This window comes from Ambystoma mexicanum, chromosome 6q, assembly GCF_040938575.1.
Source record: "Ambystoma mexicanum isolate Mex_15411 chromosome 6q, UKY_AmexF1_1, whole genome shotgun sequence".
Classification (NCBI taxonomy): domain Eukaryota; kingdom Metazoa; phylum Chordata; class Amphibia; order Caudata; family Ambystomatidae; genus Ambystoma; species Ambystoma mexicanum.
In genome coordinates this window covers 1,663,508,135-1,663,534,914 of record NC_090937.1, presented here as the reverse complement: position 1 = coordinate 1,663,534,914, position 26,780 = coordinate 1,663,508,135, and the positions used below count along the sequence as shown (strand labels likewise).

The following is a 26,780-nucleotide window of genomic DNA, read 5'->3' as shown; positions in this document are numbered from 1 at the left end:
AGCAATCGCTCTGGTTGAATGGGCTCTCGGACGGCCGGGCAACGGTCGGTTTGCCAACCAGTGACAGTGCATGATGCAGTGCATGATGCAGCCGGAGAGCCATCTGGAAATGGAAGCCTTCGAGAGAGCCTTCCCTTGGTTCACAGGTCCAAAGTTCACAAACAGCTGTGATGTCTTCCGGAGACTCTTTGTGCGGTCCACATAGAACTTCAGCACTCTAAACACATCCAGCAAGTGCAAAGTCCTCTCAGCCGGCGACGAAGGCAACGGGAAGAAAACAGGTAACACCAAAGGCTTGTTGAGATGGAAATCCAATGGCACCTTGGGCATGAAGGAGGGGTGCATCCTCAGCACTACCCTCATCTCGTGGAATGTCAGGTACGGAGGTTTACAGGAGAGAGCCTGGATCTCTCCCACTCGTCGTGCAGAGGTGATGGCCACAAGAAACGCTGTCTTCCACAACAGGAACTTCAACAGTGCCAAACGCAGAGGCTCGAATGGCAGCCATATGAGCCTGGTCAGCACCACGCTGAGCTCCCACGCCGGGGCCTTCACCGGCAGGAACGACCGGAACAGTCCTTTCATGAACTCCTTCACCAGCCGATGAGACCATAAAGATGACTGCCCCGGAGTTCTGGTGTAGCGGGAGATAGTCGCCAGATGGAACTTGATGGAGGCATGTGCCAGCCCCGCCTTGGCCAGCGATAGCAAGTACGGCAGCACTTGAGGGGCCATAATCCGCAGAGGGTTAATCTTCTGTGCACGGCACCAGACAGAGAACCTCTTCCATTTGTGTCCATAGCACTTGAGAGTTGAGCACGCCGTGGCCTTTGCAAGCACCTCCTTGCAGTCCGCCAGGTTATTGTACCTTCCGAACTCTAGTGTTGCAGGAGCCAGGCCTGCAGGTTCAGCGATCCTGGGTCGTGATAGAGGATGGCGCCTCCTTCCCTGGCGAGAAGATCTGCGTCCATCGGTAGTTTGACCGGGGGACGCTGACATGTCCAGAAGATCCGGGAACCAGATCTGCCTCGGCCAAGCTGGTGCGACGAGGATCATAGGATATCGGGACCGTCTGAGTTGACTGATGAGTCGCAGCAGCAACGGCAACAGAGGGAACGCATACAGGAACAGGCTGTCCCAGGGGAATGAGAAGGCATTGCCCTTGCTCCCCGGCTGGGGAAACCTGCTGGCGAACCTCCGGCACTTGGCATTCATCGCCGTCGTGAATAGGTCGATCTGGGGATTGCCCCATCGTCGGAATCGGAGATCCACTTGATCCTGCCGAAGCTCCCACTCGTAGCACGAGCACAGCTCCCTGCTGAGTGAGTCGGCGATGGTTTTCTTTATTCCTGCCAGATGGAAAGGTACCAGGAACATCCCTTGGGCAACGGCCCAGTGCCACAGATCCTGCTTCCTGATGTAGAACATTGTGGTGGTGTTGTCAGTGAAGACCCTTACCAACTTGCCCTTGAGGGACGGAAGGAACGACCTGAGGGCCCAGAACACAGCTCGGAGCTCCAGGATGATTGTAGTGACCTCTCCTCTGGGAGCCAAAGGCCTCTTGCGTGGAGATCTCTGGTGTGCGCTCTCCATCCTTCCAGGGAGGCGTCCGTCGTCACCGTTTCCTGATGTGCCGGGGTCTGGAAGTCCATGCCCGCCGCTAGATGCGCACGGGTGCCCCACCACCGGATCGCTTGGCGGAAAGTCTCGCTGAGTGAGATCCTGTCTTTGAAGCTGCCCACCGCTTGCATCCAACAGGCGTCGAGGAACTCCTGCAGTGGTCGCATCCGCAACCTGCATAGGCACACGCGGTAGATGCACGATGACATCATACCGAATAGGGACTTGATGGACCTCACCCTAGCCACGTCCATGGTCAACAGCCGTTGTACCTTGCCCAAGATGGCCTTTGTCCTTTCCTCCGACCGCGAAGCCAATCGCGCCTCTGTGTCGAGTCTGGCTCCCAGGAACAGGGCGTCTTGCGATGGTACCAAGTGGCGTTTTGTGAAGTTGATCGAGAATCCCAGCTCCGTGAGCAGTTGGACGGTCTTCGGTGTGATCGACGGCGAGTTTCCTTGACTTTGCTTCGGATGAGCCAATCGTCCAGGTAGGGGTAAACGTGTTTCCCCTGCAGGCGCAGCCGCGCCACCTCCGGTGCCAGGCACTTGGTGAAGACCTTGGGCGCTGACTTCAATCCGAAGGGAAGGACCTTGAACTGATAGTGTCGTCCAAGGACCACGAATTGTAGGAACTTTCGATGTCCTTTGAGAATGGGGATGTGGAAGTAGGCATCCTCCAAGTCCGGCGACGATAGGAAGTCGCCTTCCTCCAGCTGTCCCAGCATGTGCTGGAGGGTGACCATCCGGAATTTCTGGGACTTGATGTATTTGTTTAGACGACGAAGGTCTAGAATGGGTTGCCAACCGCTGGTCTTCTTTCAGACGAGGAATACCGCGAGTACACTCCGGAGCCCCGGAGCCTCTTTGGTACGAGTTCTATCACGCCCTTTTTCTGCATTGCTCGTACCTCCAGAAGTAGCTGTGGGACGTGGTTTTCCTTCCTAGCCACAGGTGGTAGACGGGGACACTTTCTTTGGAATTCCAGAGTGTGCCCGCGGCCCAGCGCGTCCACCTCCCAACGGTCGCTGGGGATGGATTCCCACATGCTGACGAATTTCGCCAGCAGGCTTCCCATCGGGGTGCTTCGGATGGTGAGTGTTAGAGGTTACAGTTTAGAAGTTATTATATTTAAATGTCTATGTATTGATGGGCTTGTGTGTGCTTTACATCTCATTCATAACTTGGTTACTGTTGTCATAATATGTTCATTGACATCGCCTCCTGGAATGTGGAGTCTCAGCATCTGAGGGACTCCACATTCCACTAGGTCAGTTGATAAGATTTCCCCTGGCTGGGGGTTGTTGCTGTTACTAACTCAATAAAGAGTTCATTATAGCTTTGCGCAGTGTGGACCCATCATTATGTGTCTTAACAGTGAGGGGGTGTAGTAACGGATCAATTGGTGAATAGCCATATGGGTGGGAGCCCAGAGAGGGAACTGAGAAAGGATCTAAATTCCTCCTCCAGGGGGGAGGAGGATAAGCTCTGGCTGGAATCACTTCTAGATGTAAAGCTCAAGCCCCTTTAGACCATCCTAGAGTCATTGCAGATGTTTAAGTCTGGGGTAATGAACACACTGGCTATCCTGGATGACTCAGAGTTCTAACAAAAAGAGTGGCAGAAATAAGTGCGGTTGGGGTTGGGGCAAAGCCAAATGGTAAGATACTATAGGGGAGGGGTTGAGTGGTGAGCGTCCGGGCCCGGTCACTGAGGTTGGCAGGCTGGTGATGCCAGCGAAGGATAAGGCAGTAACCACAGAGTTAAGCTCAGTAACTGTTAATTCAAAATTTACGGGTACTGGGAGGTCCGACTTAAGCTTTAGGACTTTCACTGGGGCTAACATGCATATAGGAGGGCTGGAGAAGAGCATTTTGAATTTACTGCCTGCAGCAGCCCCTCTTATGGGGATTATCATGGGTGTACCGGGGCTCCCCAAGTGTGGATTTGAATCAACTATTTCACTGATGAATAAAACGACCCATTGGATCAACACCAACCTGATTGGACCGAGCACTGACCCAAGCCTTATATTAATAGCAAGAAGGGTAGGAAGGGTAGGCCAAAAACCCAAATGTATGAAGGGGGACTGCATAGTGGTTTCCTTCTCGGATGCAACAATGGTTTGTTATTTGGTCAACTCTAATTTATCCACAGGCCTAAAACCAAACGTCTACAGTCTCCATAGTAGGCTGGTCTATCAGGATTTTTTTTACGGTTGTACAGGGAGGGTGGCTGATTCAGGGAGCCGCTTGAGCAAATTTGTTAGGAGGAGGGAAGCACCGAGTTACCCCACGCACAGGGGCATTTGTATCCACCTCTTGGCCACAGATTCCACTTGGGTTGGAGGTCCAACCCTAATTTAGAAAGACTGACCCCACAGAAGGGAGGGGCGCGTACTATTGGGGTTGAGCTAGCTAATCGGTATGAGGCCCTAACCTCCTGTGAAGATCTGGACTGACGTATGGCTGACCGGCCCAGCCCAGACGACCCAGAGCTTTGTGAGGGGGGCGGGTCCTGAGATTGGGGAGGTACACATGTTATCTAAAGCAGCCCCTTTGGTAGCTAGCTTGTTATCCTGGAATATAGCTGGGCCAGGGGAAAATTCAAAGGGGAAGTCACTGTGGAGATTTTAAAAACCCACAATTAGAAGACCCAAGAGTGGAACAGGGTGCCCCGCAAGCTCCATCGTGGCCCAGAGGCCTTCCGCTGACCCTCGGAGGCGCACGTAGCCCGGTGCCTGGAGGAGAAGTAAACCACGAGAGCAAGACCCGACCACAGGAGAAAGTGAGTTCCCCCTGAACAGAGGCAAAGGTGCCCCCCATGCTTCGTTGGTGAGAGAGGCCTTCCCGGGGGACCCCTCGGTGCCGTGTGGCAGAGAGAGCGCTTGAAACCATCTTGTCGCGGAGTGGGGAGGCGGACGACGGGCGGTGGCCGGGGGGCCTCAAAGCACACGGGGGCCTCGCAGCACACGGCCAATGCCGCCTCACCTCGGAAGGATCCAGAAGAAGAGGTGAGGAGGTCGTGGGGGGATGAGGAGGCCCAGAGGAAGCCAAATCACGAGCGAGGCTCCCCCCCATACTTGGCATATATAAACGCTCTGAGACACGCTGGAGGGAGCGGGGGCCCGAGAACTCTCCCAGACCCTCTTTTTCGGTGTGCACGGGCCACAACGTTGGAGGGGAGGGCAGCTTGTGGACTCCGGGGGCATGGAGGGGGATAAAACAGCAGCCCTCTGGGGCTTCCACATCGAACCCCGGGGTGCCAACAAACGGGACCCCGTCCCATTCCAGCGCAGAGCCCGGGAACCCCTCTGGAGACTGAAGCAGGCGCAGAAAATAAGCAGGCAGCAGGTGCCCCGCCATCCCAGTCCTCGGTGGAGCTCCGAGCCACGCAATCCAGCCCACCCACACCAGAGAGAGACAGAGAACATGGAGGGAGCATAAGGCTGGAAGCAGAAGGCTCAACAAGGGAGGCCCCACCAGAAACTGGGCTCCAGACCTCATCTGAGGAATCTCTAAAGAACTCTGGGCTTGCAGTGGGGTCCCTCCAGGGCAAAACCATATCTGGGCTCAAGACATACAAAACAAAGGAGTCTGGAACGAGGTCCCAGGGGTACAAAAGACAGGGAAGCCTGGAAGTCTGCACCAAACTATTGGAACCCAGGGGACCGGAAACCTGGAGCAACCATTGATAGGCACCCCTGAGAAACAAGCACTTACCCACGCAATCCTATCCCTCCAGCGTTTCCGTAGGCCTGAACCAACACTAGGAGCTGTGCCTGGTGACACGCACTACAATATGGCCACAGGAAGTGCCCCCCCCGCACCACTTACCAGGGATGATCTTAAAGACATTCTGCAGGAAATCAAGGCCATAAGGACAGATACACAGGCCTCGATAGTGGCTCTTAAAGGGAGAGTTGACACTCTTGAAGAGAAAATGGAAGGTATGGAGAATAACCACCTTCAGACTGATCTGCTGGACATGAAATATGAAGCGAGGCTGACAAACCTGGAAATGAGAGAAGAGGACATGCTTTTGAAGATGGACAACCTTGAAAAAAGGGAACTGTGATATAACCTGCGTATTCTAGGGGTGACCCAACCAAAAGGAGGATACAGCGGTTGGGAGGATAGTCCTAGGCTTAATAAAGCAACTCTTCACGCTGGAGTTGCGCAAGGAAGTCCAGCTGGAAAGAGCTCATAAGGGTGGTGGAGGCAGAGGGAAAGGCCCAAGATCCATTGTGGTGCGTTTCCTCCGCTACAGAGAAAAGATGGAGGTCCTAGAAAAGGCGAAGAGGCTGGGGAGCTTCTCCTTTGAGGGGGACACAATCAGGATTTATCAAGATCTCTCCGCCGTCACACTTACCTGCAGAAGGGAATGCCGTCCCCTCACACAATGGCTCACTAACAGGATATACGATATAGATGGTCTTACCCATTTGCCCTCGCATTTGAATGGGATGGAGTGGATTATCGAGTCACGGGGCGAAGGAGGCTTTACGAAGGGACCCTGACGCCCCAGGAGCATAGACGAGAACCACAGGGCCCCTGGGCCAAAAAGAAGAAGATGAAGCGCAAGAGAAAAAAAAATAAAACAACACCCCGACGCATGATCTAGAGGAGGATTAAAAGATCAGGGCTGCATCAGAGGTGCAGGAGCTGGGAAAAGTTAAAGGACCCCAGCCTGGGGTGGTGAGGAGATAAGAAGGACAGCAAGGGACGGACGGACCTCTTCCCCGAGTTTGGGAATGTATGGGGTCAGGCACAACATAGATCGGACTCAAGAAGTGAGCTGAGTGGCTTCCATATGGCCAGAAGAGGTGTGAATCCAAAAATGTCATTCGATTACAGACAATGAGAAAAGGGGCCAGGTCGAAACTTTAAGGCTTGGATCGCTTAATGTAACGGGCCTTAACTCACCAACAAAGTGCTCACTCCTGGGGAGGGAAATGAAGAATGCAGGTCTGGGTGTACTCCTAGTAGAAGAAACTAGAACAGTGAAAGGGGAAGAAAGGCGCATTCCAGGTTTACATGTGGGCCAGATATTCTGGGCATTGGGCTCCACCAAAAAGGAAGGTGTTGGGATCCTACTCTGCAGAAACCTTAGGCTCACAGAGTCGCCAGTTTGGGGCAGAGCAGATGGAAGAGTGGTGGTGGTCTCGGGAAACCTGGAAAACTCCAGAATTACCATAGCAGCCATGTATGGCCCAAATATGGGTCAGATGCAATTCATCAGGAGGTACTGAGGGAGGTATTGGATAGGGCCGAGGGGCTCATCCTCTTGGGAGGGGATTTTAACATGTGGGCGGACCGGGAATTGGATGATAGTGGGAAGCCGGACCCCACAGGTAGTAGGGGGGGGCAGCCATACAGAGGGTTCTTGGACTTAATGTGGAACCACAGGTTGGTAGATCTTTGGAGGGAGACTCACCCAATTATGAAAGGCTATACATTTTACTCCCCAGTCCAGGGCTACAGAACCAGGATTGATTATATATTTCTGGAACACCAGCATATGAGCAGAACTGACGCTTGTAACCATCACCGGGTTAGCTGGTCAGATCATGACCTGGTTTGGGAAGACATTATATCGGGTTTAAAATCGAGGGAATCATTGTGGAGGTGTAACAACCTCCTATTGAGGGATGCGGTTTTTTGAGAGGAGATGATGTTTTCAGCCATTAGAGAGTAGTTTGAGTTAAACAACACTGGTGAGGTTCATTTGGAGACAGTATGGGAGGCGGCTAAAGCTACATGGCGGGGTAGATTGATTAGTGAAGGGGCGGCCAAGGGGGGAGGACGGGTTCACGGCAGGCTTCTATAAGGCATTTGACGGATTCCTGGCGGATCTGTTCACGAATATTATGTCCACAGTGAGGGCCCCTCCATCGTTTGGGAAAGCATTAATCACGGTCATCCCCAAAGAAGGAAAAGACCTTGCAGACTGCCAATCTTATAGACCAATCTCCCTCCTGAACGTGGATGCAAGTTGTTCACCAGAATAATTGCAACAAGACTAGAGGGCCTCCTTCCAAGTTCATCCATTCTGATCAGGTGGGCTTCATACAGGGGAGGCAGGGGGCAGACACCCTAAGGAAGACTCTCCATTTTATGAGGGAGGTTGCACCCAGGGGGGGCAAGCCAGTCTTGGTGGCCATAGATGCCGAAAAGGCCTTTGACCGAGTCAACTGGGAGTTTCTACATGGGGTACTAGAGAAATTTGGTTTCGGTGAGGGTGCCCGACGAGCGATCAAGGCTCTGTACGCAGAACCGTCAGCCAGAGTTACGGTAAATGGGTGGCTATCACGTAGATTTAATCTTCAGCGAGGGACCCGACAGGGCTGCCCCCTCTTGCCCCTATTGTTTGTAATGACCATGGAGATTTAGGCGGAATATCTGAGGGGGTCCCCTGATGTGATGGGTATAGATGTGGGAGACAGAACCTTTAAACTCGGTCTCTCTGCAGATGATAGAATGCTCCACGTGAGGCAGCCAGCCCAATCTGTCCCAGTGGCCTTGCGAGTGATAGAGAAGTTTGGGCATTTTTCAGGATTGATAGTGAATGTGGGCACATTTGGTCCCCACCGGTGAGGGACGCGATCCCTGGCCACGAACATTATCAGTCCTAGTTTGAAGCGGGGCTTTGCAGGGTGGGTCAGTTGGTGAAAGAAAATACATTCATAAGCATCCAGGAACTGGAGGAAGCATTGGGCATTGGCAGGCTGTCCCCACTCCTCTATCTAAGATTGAAGGGGGAATTCATGGCAGGGAAATGGAAGCAGCATATACAGAGGCCACTCCCCCCAGTAGAGAAGGTCTGGGACACGCATGTAGATATGAAAGGTCTCATCTCCCTCCTGTATACAGCGCTTTTGTCCCGCCGTGAAGGAGCAATCAGGGGTCTGAGAACGAGATGGGAGAGGGACTTGGGCTGTGAAATTGGGGACGGTTTATGGGTGCGACTCTGTAGTAGAGCATTTAAGACCTCAATTCTGTGTCAATATAAGATGCACGTCATAAAACAGATTCACAGGTGGAAATATGACCGGGTAGTACATTCCGAGATGTTTCCATCAGTGATTCCCGTTGCTTGCATGGATGCAGGGAAAAAGCCAATTATTGGCCTATGTGGTGGACATATTGGACAGAAGTGTTGAGCTGGATCAAAGAGGCGGACAGAGGATCCCACCCACTAGACCCAATCTTAGTATTATTTGGACTTGAAAGAAAGGATGAGCAGTTGGACAAGCTTCCACACCTGTCACATTGTTTACTTTTAGTAACATGGAAAGTACTGGTTGAAATTCCCGGAGAAGAGTGACTCGGCCCCACCAAATAGTTAACTTGGAAAACACAGACTTTAATTCAGAGGTATCGGCCCATTTCCGACGATCTAGTGCCCGGTCGGGACTGCCGACAACGGATTGAACAGTATAAGTGAAAGCAGCAATCAGAGACTGTGCCTTGAAAGGGGGTGGGGGGGAGGAGGGAGGGGAGGGTGTATACGCCAGGGAATTATCTCATTTTTTTTGTATAAGGTTTACAGGGACACAAGTCCCTTTCATGTTTGCTCCAAAGGTTCTCTGTTTCACAAAACCAATAAAAAATAAATAAAATAAAAAAAGCACAACGTCATTATCCTGCAAGAGACCTGGGCCTTGGACACCACACTGTTAGATGGCTACACATCGTAGGGGATCTTAGCGAAAAAAATGCTAGAGTAAGATGTTATGGGGTTCTGGCGATTTTGATTAAAGCCTCCCTAACCTGTAGGTTTAGGGTAGTGGAGACTAACATGGACTACCTACAGGTGCTTCGTATTTTACTCTCTTGGGGGAACCCGTTCATCATTTTGAACCTCTATAACAGCCCCCATAAGGCTGAGGCAGACAGGTTAGCCAAAGTCAAGGCGTTTATTGATGAGTTATTTCTAAACAGGAGGACTTGTAATGAGCAATGCATATGGGGAGGAGATTTTAACCTCAAAATGGGTGTAGATCTGCCAAAGGATCTGTCAGATCTCCGCTGGAGGACTGGTCAGTGAACATCCCCTTGCCCACGATGAAGAATGGACGGGTGTGTGCAAAGGGTCTCCAAATGTGTTTATGGCTCATCGATTAGGGGCTGCGCACAGTAAACGGATGCAAAGCACCCGATATACCGGGTAACGTTACCTTCAATAATCACCAAGGTTGGAGGGGGGTGTGGCCAGCAAGCGGGCAATGAGGACGTGATTCCTCGCTGCTCCCAGTCCGCCAGTTAGATCCTGCCTTTATCCTGACAATGCATGTTGTTAAACTCACGAAAATATCTTCCAAAAGCAGCGGAACCCTTCTGCAATGGGTCGCTGCCCTATGGACCTGAACCGACGTGTGGTTCCGGAGATATGCCCTGTGGAATCCAGAAGTGGCTGACTGCGTATGACAGACAAGATGGCCACCGGGACCGCAAGCTAAGAGGAAGGTGCGCATTACGTTAAAGGCTCCACTGAGCCAAGCGCCCCACACAGCAACTACCATCACATCGCTGAGGCCGAAATCAGGAAGACTAAACACTGATCCTGACCCCAAACAACACTGCGAGTAGGCGGAGAGCACGCCCATGAAAGCAGGCGGGCACTGGCATCCCCTGCTCTGATACGAGGTGGAGAAACCCTGCTTGAGGACGACAGAGAGGACCAGCCGATATTACGATCCTGATCACTGCAGCGACATGGTGAGCCGCGCTATGGGTCCTCCCCCTGATGGGATCTCCAAGTGCCAGCGAGGCTCGCTCCTACTTGTTGCCCCGGCGGTCGATGGGGCGGTCCCATCTGAGGCTGCGAGAAGCTGCTGTGGGCCCCTGAGAACGACGTGACCCGAGCTAGCAGGCGAACCGAGGAAGGCTGCCTGAAGGCGCTCCGGTTGCAGGAAAGCCAGGCCGACAGCGAAGCGAGCAGCGCCTGTGACAAGGAGTGAGCGGGGGCAACCAAATCAAACACGTCTCCTACCCAGGGACATTGCGAAGAAGCTAAACTGCCTACCAATAACGATAAGCAGCAGAATTATCCCTGGACCCCAACCGCTCACAGTGGGACCCTGAAAGTGGAACGCGACACGTGGATTGAAACACACGTTCCACAAAGCAACCGAGAATGGAAGGTAAGCTGCCTACGCTGAGGGCATGGCTGTTATAAGGTGAATGAGAACTGCACACTGAATCTACAACGCTCCGAGCACCCAATAAAGTAGTGATGTGGCTGAGCGCTGAGTGTCCAAGGTGAACCCAATAAGACTAATATCCTGTGAATACATCACCTAGCCGCCATAACACGCAGCAATAAAAGTGGTTTACACACTTAAAATCGCTTTTGAGTCCAGACCGTTATCAAAAGCGACCACCTTCTGGGAGCCGAGCTTTTGTACACAACTGGTGCGCCGACCTGAGTGGCAGCACGCACTTCAGAAGCTGCAGGGATTTGAGAGAGCAAAACAACCTTCTGCTATCACCGGCCCCGATCAAAGACTACTACTGAGGACAACTGAAACGAGCATGTCTCCCAGGAAAGGAGGCAACTGGAGTACTGGCCTGCTTGTCCATGGCGTGAAGCAGCAACAGGGCCCCTAATCCTGCGCTGTACGAGTCTAAGACACACGTTTGAACTGAGACTAATAGAAACACCTCCTTCCCGAAAGATAGGGTGCCGACCAAGCCAATCCTCAGGCCAACAAAACAAAGGAGGGAGAGGGCATAGGTGATAACACAGCGGACTTCTGGGAAGGAAACCATGAAGTCGACAGTGCATATAAACAGTAAGAGAAACCAAAAGGAGGGAAGAGGTGTTAGAGATTACAACGGCACCTCCCTAGCGAGATAGAAGCCAAGGCTTGTAGCTCTGCCGTCTTCGGAGTACCGCAGCCGGGTGGACACGGACAGCACCATTTGGTAATAAACGCTGGACAGTGCATCTGCGAAGGTGGAACAAGTGTCTCTGGTGAACCACTTGACCAGTATCCCCAAGATCCTGAACCAACCGCAACAACTGGGTGGTGCCTTGCCGAATCGTTGCGCCTGAAGCGAGCACCGCACTGACCTAAACAGCTGCACAAACATCGGCTGAGAGGGAAGGGAACAACTGCAAATCAACACTGGCTTGACCACCATGGGGAAAGACAGGGCAAAGAACGCGACAACGCAGAGCAAAATGGAGCAGTACACAATCGCTACCCAAGTTCCCCTGCAGGAGCAGGGCAACTCTGGCAATTCATTGGTACCGAAGGATGACAATATATCCCTTTAAGACATCATGAATGCTAACACCAACTCAAGGACCTCCATGGAAAAAAAGATGAATGGCATAAGTACTGAGGTGTCGCTATTGCGCCATGACCTGCAGAAATTCATGGCTCGTACCGGGGAAGCAGAGGGCCGCATGTCGGAAACAGAGGACAGCCTGAGGACTGTAAATCACCAAATGACCGGTGCGTTGGCACACCTCAAGGCACTGGAAGAATGAGTGAAAGAGGGTGAGGGCAGAGCAAGATGGAACAACATCTGGATCCTTGGATTGCCTGAAACTCCGAAGGCCCGAGTATGGAGCTATTCCTAGAGGATGGCTTGCGGATCTATTCGCTCCCAAGACCCTATCAAAATTCTTCGCACGTGTTCACCAACGGGCAGACAAATACCCAGAACTCCCCCGCGCACGGTAGTAGCAAATCTCCTGATCGGGACGCCATACTGCAGATGGCCAGGACCAAGGGCTCCATAACATTTAATGGCTCTAGAATCTCCCTTTTCCCAGACTTCACCAGGGAGGTTCAGAAAGCAAGGAAGTCCTTTGACCCACTCAGGAAACGTCTTCAAGCTCTTCACATAAAATACAGACTTCTGTTCCGAGCACAACTGAAAATATACCACAACGGTACGACAGTGCATTTCACGGATCCCAGAGAAGCGTGGAGCTGGGTGGAAAGAAACCTAGAGGGTGACTGGAGGCTGAATCGGAGGCAAGACATCGACAGGGGTCACTCAGACCAGAGAGAGCACCACCCGAGCCACAACAGGAGATGGAAGTACTGCCAAATGAAAGCAATGACTTCTGGAAGCAATCTCATCCTTTTTTTTTAAGGGGATACCAAATATAATGGCTAATATAGGGTTGTAATATATGGTATCCCCTTGATGTTGAGGGGTAACATTTAACAACGTACTGCTTGAACTATCCCTTGCATTGGGGAGGGGAGCACATCATAAGCCTTCAATGTGACAGCTTCTAGAAGCCATCCCATCCTTTTTTGAAGGGGATAACACATATAATGGCTAATATAGGGTTGTAATATTTGGTATCCCCTTGATTTTGAGGGGTAATATTTAACAACGCACTGCTTGAACTATCCATTGCATTGGGGAGGAGAGCACATCATAATCCTTCACTGTGACAGCTGCTTCTGGAAGCCATCTCATCGTTTTTTCGAAGGGGATACCAAATATTACACCTCATATAGTGTTGTAATATTTGGTATCCCCTTGATTTTGAGAGGTAACATTTAACAACACTCTGCTTGAACAATCCATTGAATTGGGGAGGGGAGTACATAATTTCTGTGCACTGTGACTCTGGGCCAGCCCAACGGGTGCTCGGGGCACCAACACAAAATTAATGTGGCAGGGATCACCCTGATCGTTGTGGTCACACAACAAGACCGCAGCTGCCATGGGCTCCCGGACAAGCAGCTGCTCTGCGATCACCTAGAGGGCCAGTGTGTTACACATGCTGGTCTGGGGCACCCAGACCGCACCCAGACTAGCAGGGCCGCAGGCCTGTGATCACAAGGGGTAAGCCTGCAGGCCCTACACAGTGAGACACAGAGACAGAGTGCCATTACATTTAGTCTACCACCGTGGTACTACAAGTGCATGCGGGGGCTCCTTCTTCCAGTCAGGTATGAGGCTGTCATGACACATCCTTAGAGGGTGTGAGAAAAATTTTGTGAGGGGTCCTGACTCTAGAGGGTGTACAGAGGAATGTCAAGAGAGGATTGGAGTCAAAGGCCTAGAACAAGGGTAGACTTTGACTCTAATCCTCTCTTGACATCCTTAGAGGGGCAATACATGTTCTTAAAAGGGAAACACCACAAATACTCCCACTATGCTATGAGATGTGTAATATATATATATTGGCAGTCTCGTTGATTGTGTGATTTATCTGCGTTTCATGTCAACCCTGTAAAATGAAATTATTTGTATGTGTTTTACGTGCCTGCCATGATGACTGCACGCTACACAACACCCTCCACAGTGAACCCATCTATCGGGTCAATTTCCCTAAGGAGGTAGTATTCCGGAGTATTTTTTCAATTTCCAAGCGTAGTTTGTGTACCCATTTCCATCACTGTTGGCAGCTGTGATTTATTCAGCTACTAACAACCAATTAACCCACCAAGTGTTGGCAGATGTGATTTTTTTAAGCTACAAATAACCATATAACCAACTAAGTTTCATTGAACTCAATGCAGTTCAGCTGACTAATCAAGTAACAGTGGCATACCGAGCCAGGGTTGGGGGGGCACGCTGCCACCCCACAGGCTCTTTTTAGAACCTGACCAGGACTTTCGTCAGTGGGCCACCCTTCCCGTTCGGCACCTCAATGAGGGTGTCCAACGAGAAAGGTGTCCCGCTGGCAGGACAATGTGTGCTGAGTAATTCCTGCTCAGCACAGTAATTGTCCTGGTAGCAGGACACCTTACCCTTTCCGAAACCTCTGGCAGGACATTTTTACAAGGAGCTCAGGGCAGCAGCAGAGGGGCTCGCAAGTTGCTCTGTGTCAACAGAGCATTTCAATGTGAGCCATTAGGCACTATTGAGAGGGACGGGGTACTATTAGCAGGGACTTTTGTCCCTTTAGAAATGTGCATGGCAGGGAGTGATCAGGTGTTAGAAGGTTGCATAATGCTGCAGGCTTTATGAAATAATGACTATGGCTTTACCCAAAGGGGATTTGTTAGGCTCACATTAATCTGCACAATGCTATTGTGACTTAGCATGCAGCGAGGGGAGAATATAACCAAATCCATCCTCTTATATTTCTATAATGATGTATAGTGTAAAGTGTGTTATGTAATGTGCTTTGCTTCCAAGGCATTGATATAAATAAAGTATTATTTAAGCACACGAAATACAAAGGGAAACATTAATAAATATCTAAATAAACTAAAACTGTGAAGATGTGCTCAGTTGCTTAAATTGTCTCCGGAATTTCACTATTAACCAAAGTGTGTGATCCTGGGCAGATAATGAAATCAGACTGTCTTATCTGCATCTCTCCAAGTGATTCACTTCCAAGCTTATGTGTTAATATATGATGCTGTTATTTTTTTTTTTAAAAAAAGCCTGACTTGCTCCATATATAACAGTGCAATTTAGGTATTTTGCGCCACAAAATTATTTGTCACTTGGCTTACTTATGACAACTTATTCTAAAGTCACTTGCATTCTGCCTCCAAGTATCAAAGACTGATGATGCTCCTTGTGCTGTGCTTTCTGTCAAGTAATGTCTGTTGATGCAATCCATATGCAAATTAGTTGATGTGCATGTATTTTGCCCCAGAGCGCCACGACAGATCTCTAATAGATGAGTTCCTTGTATTTGTAATGATTATGCCGTTTTATTTTGTTGTGTTAAAATGCGAGATATCACTAGTAATGTTACTAAAAAAAAAGATTGGGGCAGGGGTGGCCGGTTTGTGGGCACGAATGAGACAGCCCGGAATTGCGTGCACTGCATTTGAGGGGAAAGTAGCAGGAGTTTCACGGTGGCTGTCCCCCACTCCCTCTTGCAATGCTGAATACTCCCCTGACTGGACAATATGGAACTCGGCGTTATGACGGTGTTGTGCAACATTTGGTACCCCATACCGAGGCTCGGAACTCTCCTACTTTGGTCTGCGATCTACGAAGACAGCCGAAGACAGGGGGTACCGGATCGGTATGGGATACCAAATATTACAGAACAGGGGCAGGGCCGAATGAAGAGGCATCTTTCTACAGATGAAAGCAGTGGGGACAGGGGAGGGGGGCCCTCAGCCATCTGTTCACATTGCCCCCCCACCACCTTAATGAAGCCTCGTTACAGTGAGAAGTGTTAACACTGCATGGATCAGTGAGTTAAGTGCTCTCCCAGGCTGAAGAACAGTCATGAAATTCACTGATTAAAATCGCTGCGCAGAGCCAAGGAGAGCCAAGTCCTGTACAGATGAAGCCATGCCTCCTGCTTGTCTGCAGATAAGGTGGGTGGCTGGGCTCCGTCCTTGACTGGCCCCCACTTACCCAGGCTGTCCTCCTGCATTGCGATTGGGAGCAGCAGGACTGTTGGGGGCTGGAGAGCCCTGGAAAAGACACAGTGGATTTTACAACCACACCATGCAGGGGCGCTGAGTACGGACGGGGGTGGGGGGGCTGCGAGGCCCGTGTCCCCCACCCCCCTGGCAGAATGAAGTTGGGGCTGAGCCCCCCCTCTCCCCTTGCCGAGGAAAAACAATGTTTTGAAATTGTGGGACAGATGCAAGAGGCTCTTGCTTTGCATCTGTCCCTCAATTTCTAAAAATCCTTTTGGGTTGGGTATACTTCTACATCTGTGCACTGGGATGCACAGATGTGGAGGTACACCCAACCCAGAAGGATTTTTTGAAATTGAGGCACAGATGCAAAACAAGCCTGTCCCTCAATTTCTAAAAATCGTTTTGGGTTTGGTGTATTTGTACATCTGTGCACCCCTCTTGGGTGAACAGATGTAGAGGTACACCTAACCCAGAAGGTTTTTTAGAAATGGAGGTACAGATGCAAAGCGAAGGAGGGGGCAGGGAGAGGGAAAATTAGACTGTTTGCATGTCTCTGAGTGTGCACGTGGTGAGGGTGAATGCTATGGGCATTTGAAATGGGGCAATGCTGGTGCTCCTCAGTTAGCTGGCTATACTCTTGATGGGATAGTATTGCTGTAACAGGGCTTCTGTAATTGTTGAATCTACTCAGCGATAGTACTGTGCTTTTGTTGAGGCAATGCTAGTTCATCTTAGTGGGGCTGCTATACTTTTGATGGGACATCATCAGCACCTCTCAGTTGAGCTGCTACACTCAAGGCCCCAGCACTTCTCAACAGATTTATTTCTTTTTATTTGAATTGGTTATTTATAATGCGTGTACTACCCAGAAGTTTCTAAGCGAGGACAGTGGGAGCGAACCTGTGTTGCGCGGACCGAGGGAGCGAACCTGTGTTGTGCGGACCTAAGGAGTGAACCAGTGTTGCGCGGAGCGAGGGATCGAACCTGTGTTGCTCTGTGTCGTCTTGCTTCCAAGGCCAGCACGTTGCCCCTGAGCAATCCTTCCGATACTGTAAAGATCTGAAGTGCATTTAATGATACAGAACCAGAACTATTGAGCAAGTCTGTCATCATCAGAATATCTCAACACTGTTGTGGTAATACAAAAGCTCATATATTTAAAGGGATGGAATTACTCAGAATGTAGCAGCACTATTCACTAACCCAAAGTTCTTAAGCATAGTTAATGTGAAAATACTACACTTCTCACCATTGGGCCAGTACTGCCACTTCTCACAGAGGCTTCTACACCTTTTATGGGGCAGCACTGATCCAGCCTACTGCTCACATGCTCATAATTGTCATTTCTCAGCAGGACTGCAACACTATTCCATTGTGTTCTGTATGTTGAGTGCTTCTTCACCATTAATGTGGATTCATGGCTCTCTCCCAGTGTCTACATAGTAGATCTGTCTACATGCAATTGGCAACAGGCATGTCCGGAGCTGCTTGCTGTCCATAAGATGCCGCTCAGGATGTTGGGAGCCGTGATGGGGCAAGGGATAGAAGGCTCGAGCCTGTCGGATAGCAGAATCAGCAGGGTCTTAAAACCTGCTCACTCCTTCTGGAGGGGCCATGGGGCAAAATGAGCCTGATCCCACATACAGGGAGTTGTTACCCCTTTATCTCTCCTGAATGAAAGAATTAGCTCTCTCAGACACAAGTTATCACCCCTGCACACACTGAATGAATATGGTATGGATCTATAAATCGAGAAAACTGGAGTGACAATTCAGAGTGTTTTAACAGAAATATAATTGTCTTCCCAGATGGGAGACTGACTCCATTAATATACATGGGGTCACTGAGATGATCAAGAGTGAAACTGTACATTCAGTTGTGAGATTACCAGCAACGGTTCATATTATGCTCCAAGGCGTGAGGTGCCCACTCAATATATCACACTGTTTATAGGTGTGAGACCCATCCTGAATGCTTGCCCAAAGAGCCTTTCCCGAAGTTTCACACATAAGAAGTGAGCATGTTATCTGGGGTCTGCAGCCCACACACACGCAGGGGATTCCCATGCTCCCACTTGCGAGATTTGCACCAAATTAGTGAGATTGTGCTCCAAGGTAGGAGGCACCCGCACAGTCTTTGCTCTGACGTTTGACACACTCACAGGATGGAACGGCATTTCGTTCCCCCATCCTAGTTGTGTTGCTCTGCCTTTTGAGGGCTACTACAACCTGGATGATTATAGAGGGATGGAGTAGGGGCAGTGATGGCCTACTGGAATACAACTCGAAGGCTTAAATCTCCTTCTTACTTGACTTTAGTATATGCAGTACATGCTAGCCAATGTTTCCACTGTTCTGCGCTGCGCGCGACTCCACCCTGCCACGCGCCATTGCACCAAGTTGGCGACTACATGCAAATTTGTGGTCCTATAACTGCCAGTGATGTCACTTCCTTTATTTGGGCCCCCCCCCCAGGAAATTCATTAGTCGGCTCCCCTGCCATCATGTACACGGGGCATGGGTTTTGGAATGGCACAGAACTGTGTGTTGGCAGTTCAGCTGTGCCATGCCACGTCCAGGTATATTGCGAGGTAGGATGATTTTGGACAAATGTTATCATTTTAGTAAAATAAATGAAAATTACTATGTGGGAGACTACAGAAAAAAATTGAGGGGCTGGCAGTGTCCAAAATTGGACTGTATATGAACGGGTAGACTCAGGTCCACAGGATGAAACTTGAGTTGCTTGAAGCTGTTTGCATCTCTGTCATTCTGCCAACACCCCAAAAATATGCAATCATCACTGCGTGGTGCAGTGCAAAGATAAAGGTAGGCCAGCATTCTAATGTCAAAGGAGCCTCAAAGTACAATTGTAAGGTGATTGCTGGGCATGTTTACGCTTCACTGCAGACTCTTAAGGGCACTGCACAGACAGAGAACCTCCCCAAATGCCAAATTACAGAGCATGTTAGGGAGAAGTATGGAGATGAAAATCCCACCTTTTACAGCCAAGATGATTTGAAGATATTGTAAACACGACTTTATCCTGGTACTTCAGTGAGATGGAAGGCATTTACCCTGGGAAGATTTATAGAGAAGAATAGCCTCTACCTATCATTGAGGATGGGTTTACCCCTCCACCTCTGTGGACCTCTTCATTCTCCAGGCATCTGACAGTCCAAATAACATATACAAAGTTCATTATTGTGGGGTACTAATCCGTGAGGACAATTCTGAGACTAACTTCAGTGAAATGTGAAGAAATTGGATAGATGCATTGGTTGCTGTAATGCCTCGCACAATAAATGAGACTTCACTATTGACTAGAAACTGTTGAATGTTCTGGAGCAGCGTGGACATGCTCATGCCTGCCTCATCAGAAGTGAATGCGGGTTTATTCAGTCCTGGACCACAGGCACCTGGATTCCGTGGACAGGGATAGTCTTCTGCTTATAGTCATCTTTCCCAGAGAAGGCTCTCTTGCTGTCCCCTTTCTAGAGTATGCACTAGTGCCTCCTATTGATGAATGCCACTTTGCCTACGAGAATCCGCCTAGCACCTGAGCTGTCTTCCTAAAAAGGGCTGCCCTGTGCCACCTCTTGAAGTGCCACCCAGTGGAGACACATTGCAAGCCTACATTTCTAAGGATGTTACATGCAAGGCTGACTATTGCCCATCTACTGGCTGACTCTGAGTGGACAGGGGTTTTGGCATCATCTTAATTGATATCGGGTGGGTAAGCTGTAAAGAGGTTCTGGTGCTAATGGAGTAATAGAACGCAGAGCATTTGATTGATTTGATAGGCGGCCCCCTTCCCCCAAAGCATGGGACCACAGCGCTGGAGACCCCTGGGGGCAGATGATCACTGCCCCCACGGGTGAAAAATAAAAAAAATAAAAAGGCGAGGGAAGGGGGGAGGTGGGAGGCGGTTTGGGGCCCTGGGGCCCACTAGGCCACCAGGGATATAGGAAAAACTGGTGTACTTGGAAAGGGGAGGTTTTCCCCTTTCTAAGGACACCACGTATATGACGCATTGCTTGTCACAGATCAGCGCAGAGCGCTCGATCCGTGACCAGCAACTCACTGGACCACCATGGAAACGTTTGTGACGTGGGAGGGAGGGGGGCTGCTTCAAGTAAGCAGCCCTCTTCCCCCCTCTATCCCCCTGTCCCCCAAAGCATGGGGGCACATATGTGCACAACCCTGGGGGCAGATGGCTGATCATCTGCCCCCAGGGAAGGGGGGCAAAAAGAAAAAAAATAATAATAAATAGAACAGGGATGGGGGGTGGGGGGCCTGGGATTTTTTTGCCCCCATGAAATGGTGGTGGCCCTCTCCCTCCCACACCAAGTGGAAAGGGGGGCCACCCCTTGTAGCCCTCCCTGGGGGCAGATTTATGGCCCCAGGCAGGAGTACATGAGGTGGCCCCACATCCAATTGGGGGGTGGGCTCCCAGGAATTAGTGTGCAGGCCCCCAAAAGGATGGGGCCTGCAGGTTAGCCCCCCCTGGGGGCAGATGGCTGATCATCGGCCCCCAGGGAAGGGGGCAAAACAAAAATGAAAATAAGAAAAATGGAATTTTGGGTGCAATGGGGGGGCACTAGCCAATAGGGATATATTTTACAGAAATGGGGGGGTGGCCCTCTCCCCCTCACCACAAGGAGAAATGGGGGCACCCCTTGTAGCCCTTCCTGGGGGAAGATATCTGCTCCTAGGAAGTGGCATCTGACTCCAGGGAGGGCTGCATGAGATGCCCCCCTCTTATCTGCCCCCAGGGAGGGCTGAATGAGACGCCCCCCCTGCATTTGGTGTGGGGGGTAGAGGGTCACCCCCAGTACATTAGAAAATTACCTGGCGGTTTAGGGTGCCCCTCAGCCCGCCCTAAAGTGTAGTGTACCTTTTCCATTTTTTGTTTTGTTTACTATACCTGCCTTGGCGCAGTGGGGCACATTGGTGTGCCAATCTGGCACCAGGGTGCCCAAACCTTGCTGTCCCACCCACTGGGGAGCCTGTCCCACCATTTTTGGGGACCCTCTCCCCCCACCCCAAATGGAGGGGGGTGTACCTCATACAGCCGTTTGTAGGAGGCCCAGGGAGGCCTGCATGAGGTGCCCCCGCCACCCATTTTGTTTGAGGGGGAGAGGGCCCCCAAAAATGGTGAGACAGGCCCCCAGTGGGTGTGGCAGTAAGGTTTAGGCACCCCAGGGCCAGATTGGCACATCAATGCGCCTCTCTGCACCAAGGGGAGTTGGGTTACCAAAGGAAAAAAGTGAAAATGGTGGAACGCTTTTTAGGGGGGGCTGTGGGGCACCCCAAAGGGTCTGGGAATTTTCTAATGGGATGGGGCATTGACCCCCTCCCCCCCAGCCGCAATGGAGTGGGTGCCATGTCATGCAGCCCTGCCTGGGACCAGATATCTGCTCCTAGGAACGGACACCTGAGCCCAGGGAGGAGTGCAGGACAGCCCCCCCTTATCTGCCCCTGGGAAGGCTACATGAGATGGGCCGCCCCTCCAATTGGGCCATGTGTGGATTCCCAGGGGTGTCCTCTTTTGGGAAATGCATGGGGTTCCCTGTTTACCTTGCTGGCTTCGACACCCTAGGCCCAAATCTGTAGGTTGCCCACATGAACAAAATGGGCAGTGGCGAAAGGCTTGGGGTTCCCAGTGAGTTACCCTTTTCCTTTTGCGCCCCCGGTAGGTGCACCCACACATGTGAGGTACCGTTTTCATCAGGACACTTGTGGGGAGGCAGGAAGGTAGGCCATGTGTTGCTGGCGGTGTGTTTCGGTAGGTGGCCAGAGTGAAATATCTGAGAATTGTCTTCATTTCCAGCCAATTTCAGAGGCATTTCCCTGTGTCCACTCACCGAAACACGTCGCCAACAACAGATGGCATACCTTCTCGCGTTCCCACAGGTGTCCCGACGAAAAAGGTACCTCAAATGTGTGGGTGCACCTTGCGCTGACCTCGGCAGAGCATGGCATCAGCGAAGCAGTGCCCTCACATGAACATGGCTTCAGCAGGAGCACAGCTGCAGAGCCACCAACAAATAAATGAAGCTGCAGTCGGCTTTCCTTCCCTGTACCCCTTTCTCTATGTCCTTCCCTGAATTCTCTTCTCATCCATATTAGTGTACCCCATTACTGCAACCTCTTGTACGGCTACATGCAAGCTATAAAAAAGTGAGTGCACACCTGCATGCAGATATGTACCCTATGTGTGCACGGGTCGTGGCATTTTTCCAAATGGAACCAGAAGTACCTGGACCAGGATACAGACCCCACTAACAGAACCCTCAATTTTCTGCATACTCAACCCACTCACAAAACCATTTCTATCCCAGCAATCCCCACGCACTTTACCACACCGCATCAACAACACATAGAGCGAACCTACAGCACACAAGGCCTCGCCCGATCCGATACTTGCACCAAAGCCCAGCACTCGGTGTATACCGAGCTGAAGCTGCCAACAGCACACCACTTCTCCCACTCTTCTACACCCCTCCTCCTCGACTAACCCTACCCGCACTCATCCTGTTTACAATCCGCCAGAGCGCCTGGGGACCAATTCCGTTGGGAACGGTGCGCTATATAAGGACCTTTAACATAACATAACATTTCCAATGATATGGACATTTCAATATGTAAAGTACTGTTGTAACATGTTGCCAGAAAAGGTGCAGACAAAGCTGAACCTGTTGGCAAATCTCTAAGTCGTATATTGTTTGAGCTTATAGCCGTCAACAATCATGTCCTTGTATTGTGTTTTCGCAATAATAATGATCAAAATAGTAAAGCAGTGGTGGGGCATATGGAGTTTGTGCAAGCTGCCATCCTTAAAAATGCACTTTCAGGCAGTACGGTGACCCAAAAAGTTTTAATCCACTTGGGTATGTCATCAACCTGAAAAAAGAGGAATTGTTTCCATAACCTCTTACTCCACTTACCCCACTTTCCCGGTACACGGGTATTTTTGTGGCAATATTCAGCCATGGACCCTGCGGGGGACACCCCCGCAACCCCAGCATTCTTTTTACATGTACGGGGGACACCTCCGCAACACCCCAACACCCGCTCCCACAAATGATCCCCCCAAAAATATTGCCTATGGAAAGACAAACAACTATATATACAGCGATATTTTTGGTGGGGATATGTAGGGATACTGAAAAAATGACAAGTCAGGCTGTAAGATTTTCATACCCCGTCACTTTTTCCTACCCCTGGGTGGGTTGCCCAATGCCTGCTCTCGGTAGGATTTTCTGACGGGTAGGAAAAAATGACAGGCCAGGCTGTCAGATTTTCCTACCCCATCACTTTTTCCTAGCCCTGGGTGGGTTGCCCAATGCTTGCTCTCGGTAGGATTTTCTGACGGGTAGGAAAAAATGACAGGTCAGGCTGTCAGATTTTCCTACCCCGTCACTTTTTCCTACCCCTGGGTGGGTTGCCCAATGCTAGCTGTCGGTAGGATTTTCTGACGGGTAGGAAAAAATGATAGGTCAGGCTGTCAGATTTTCCTACCCCGTCACTTTTTCCTACCCCTGGGCGGGTTGCCCAATGCTAGCTGTCGGTAGGATTTTCTGACGGGTAGGAAAAAATGACAGGTCAAACTGTCAGATTTTCCTACCCCGTCACTTTTTCCTACCCCTGGGTGGGTTGCCCAATGCCTGCTCTCGGTAGGATTTTCTGACGGGTAGGAAAAAATGACAGGCTAGGCTGTCAGATTTTCTTACCCTGTCACTTTTTCCTATCGGTAGGATTTTCTGACAGGTAGCATACATGCCAACATTCAGATGCACCGGGTAGGGAGATTTCCACAGGGAAATCGGGAGACGCATATTTCCCCATAGGAATGCATTGGGGCTACAGTTATTCTAGGTGGGAGACTGTGAAAAATAGCAATATTTTTCATCTCAAAATCGGGAGTCTCACGCCTAAATCGGGAGGGTTGGCATGTATGAGGTAGCAAAAAATGACATTACAATTCCTGTTAGATTTTCCTACCGATAGGATTTTCTGACAGATAGCAAAAAAAGACGTTACACCGGCCTCCCAACATGTACCTTTAACTAAGTTCCCTTACAAGTAACAGTGCCACAATGCCCCTGGGCTGCCTGCGCGCGCTATATCAATGTGATAAATAAATAAATAAATCTACTCTCTGCGCATGCGAACTGACCGCCCGGCACCAGCGGCGTCATTTCTGGGCGCCTGCGCAGAGACCTTGCCTCGCTCTCCCTGCTCTTCCTGGTGCTCTAGGCAGGCCCCGTTCAGTAGTTTCTTTCTCATACGCATGCGCACAGGTCTTACCCCTTAGCGATCGTAATGTCTTTTCAGTGCGCATGCGTAGAGACCTTGCATCCCTGTTCATGGTCTTTGTCTTCCTGGTGCTCTAGCCATGCCCCGTTGAGGTCTATCTGTACGCATGCGCAGAGGTCTTGATCCGTTGCCCTAGGCGTGCCTTGGAGAGTAGTGTCTTTTCTTGCGCATGCGCAGATTCCTTGACCCGTAGCCCTTTGTCTTCCTGGTGCTCTAACCGTGCCCCGTTGAGGGCTATCTGTACGCATGCGCAGAGGTATTGATCTGTTGCCGTAGGCGTGCCTTGGTGAGTAGTGTCTTTCCTCGCGCATGCGTAGAGATCTAACCCTCTGCCTTCGGTTGATGATATGCTTTGCTATGACTCCCCGCCTTCTGCACACCGTGCCTCTGAGGTGTGTGTCCTCCCCGCGCTGGGGCTGCTCCCTGGTTGTTAGTGTTGCCTCTCTGGGGGTGCATTAGCGTGTGGGTCCCCTCCCAGCGCACGGTTCCCTGCCCAGAGCTGGCTGCTCTGCCACCAACCAATGAAGCACATCCATGTGCAGTGCTGCCCAGTGTGTCTGTCCATGGCTGGTGAGTCCCGAGGTTTATATGGAGAGTGCATGTGTCACTCCTACCCAGAAGCCTTCTCACTCCCCTTCTGCGGAGATGCCATCTAGTGCATGCCTAGAAATGCGTCCAAACGGCCACCGAACATATCGGTAGTATATCCATCACGGTGAAGCCTGCATCTCAGTTTATATCATCATGGGGTTGTGTGTGTCTTTCTTTCTCTCTCTGTCTGGTATTAATATAATGATCTACATTGAAAGATAGCAAAACAAAACCTGTGATGGCTGGAAGGTTATTAATCATTCTAAACCTCTGGCACTGACCTGGGCATCACTCACTGCATGCCACCGGTCCTTACCCTGCCAGAAGCAAACCCCCGCATGTTTCAGCCTCATTGGATGCCGTCACTGAGGCTGACACGTGGTGGTTGCTCTTCAAGTGGAGGGGTATCATGGTTTTTATTGTATCCATTTATTGGGCTTTTATAAAGTGTCAATCGCAGACAGGGCCATTTCGTAACACCCGCAGAATACATCGTGAAGGGTAGGGAATCACCCTTTTCACAGTGTCAGGGATCATTCAGATCAATAACGTGAAGATGGAGGGGTTAGGCAGCATTGTCGGTACTTAGGACATGAGCAGAGTTTAGTAGAGCACAAGTGCACTTCAAAGTATGCAGTTGGAAATGAGAATTCCTAGCGAGTACTTGAATGGGTGGCAGAAAAGACAAACTATTGTCGAGCATGATTGGAAGGTTCTTTAGATGAGGCAATCGGGATTTAAAGGAGACCAGTTTGGGCGACCAAGGGAGGTCAACCAAGTCAAGTGAGGAGAGGGACAGCAGAAATGGGGTTTCCAAAATAGATTAGCTCTATTTTTGTAGCATTCAAGCAGAGCTTATCAGTCATCCAGTCTTGGGTCTGGTGCAGGCATTAACAATGGGGTTTTGCTTAAGTGTACATTTGGGAGTATCACACGCGTAGGTTTTAAAAGTGTTTAGTGTGGGGGGTCGGAATCCTATTGTACTGCGGTGCTGGATCTGGTGGTCACCTGTTTCAATTAATCTGCTCACGTTTCTTTGTTCAATGATTACTGATACCATATACATTTTATCAAACACATGGGCCTCATTATAAACATTGCGGTCCGGGAACTACGGTACTAGTAACTATGCCGGTACTGTAGTTCCTGTACCACCATACTATGAGCTGTGCTCCCGGGTGCCTGTCGGTCGCCAGGTCTGGCCTGGCAGGCAGATTGGCACCCACGAGCGCAGCATGTCGGCTGCACCGGCACCGACATTGCCGGTGCATCCGACGTCCCCATTCCGCCCTATGGGGCCGAATGGGGATGGGTAGTCCCTTCTTGCCAGCACCCACGAATGGGCAATTACTGGGTCCGCCGATCTCGGCATGACCCGGTAATTGCCCATTCGCGGGTGCCGGTAAAATCACGGGTCCGGCGGCAGCCATGCCTTTGTTACAGGCACGGCTACTGCCAGACCTGTAATGAGGCCCATTGTGTTTATTTTCACCAGTGGTTCAATTTCACGTTTTGTTGCCAGGTAATAAGTATCGCGTTGTGACATACATCTCAATGTACACATTATCAGACAGGTTTTAAAGCTGATTGCTTGTACTTTCTGTGCCGACACGTGTTTCAACCAAAGGTTTTTCTCAAGGCAATAACGTTTTTGTATGAAGTCCTGTGTGGTTCTAGGTCTGGGGTTGTATCAAGGTGGTCGGCTGAACAGCATCCGTGCCCGGCTGGGTTCGTAGTGCGCTGCTGGTCTCACGCTGATCGGCTGTGTAGCGATGGTTTTAAAAGTGGTTGTGTACAGGGCTATGAGCTCAACAAGAAGTCCCCAAAAGCCATTAAAGAGTGACGAGGATGGAGTTAGCGGTGCAGGGCCTCCACAATGTTGGATGATGGAGAAGAAAGGACACACCTAGACCTGAATACCCCAGTTGG

At 50.5% G+C, this 26,780-nt stretch overlaps 1 protein-coding gene across 3 annotated transcripts in view; it reads left to right on the top strand.

The window, feature by feature from the left end:
* Positions 1 to 26,780, top strand: part of LOC138517000 (zinc finger protein 271-like) — a 108,374-nt gene that overhangs the window by 30,043 nt on the left and 51,551 nt on the right. The window contains exon 1 of one of the 3 annotated variants that reach the window (XM_069632501.1): positions 24,558 to 24,652. The exons of 1 other annotated variant lie outside the window; for it this stretch is intronic. The gene's annotated coding sequence lies outside the window, so the exon portion shown is untranslated. Of the gene's footprint in view, positions 1 to 24,557; positions 24,831 to 26,780 lie in introns of those variants that run through there. One more of the 3 variants, XM_069632500.1, reaches the window with a different exon arrangement.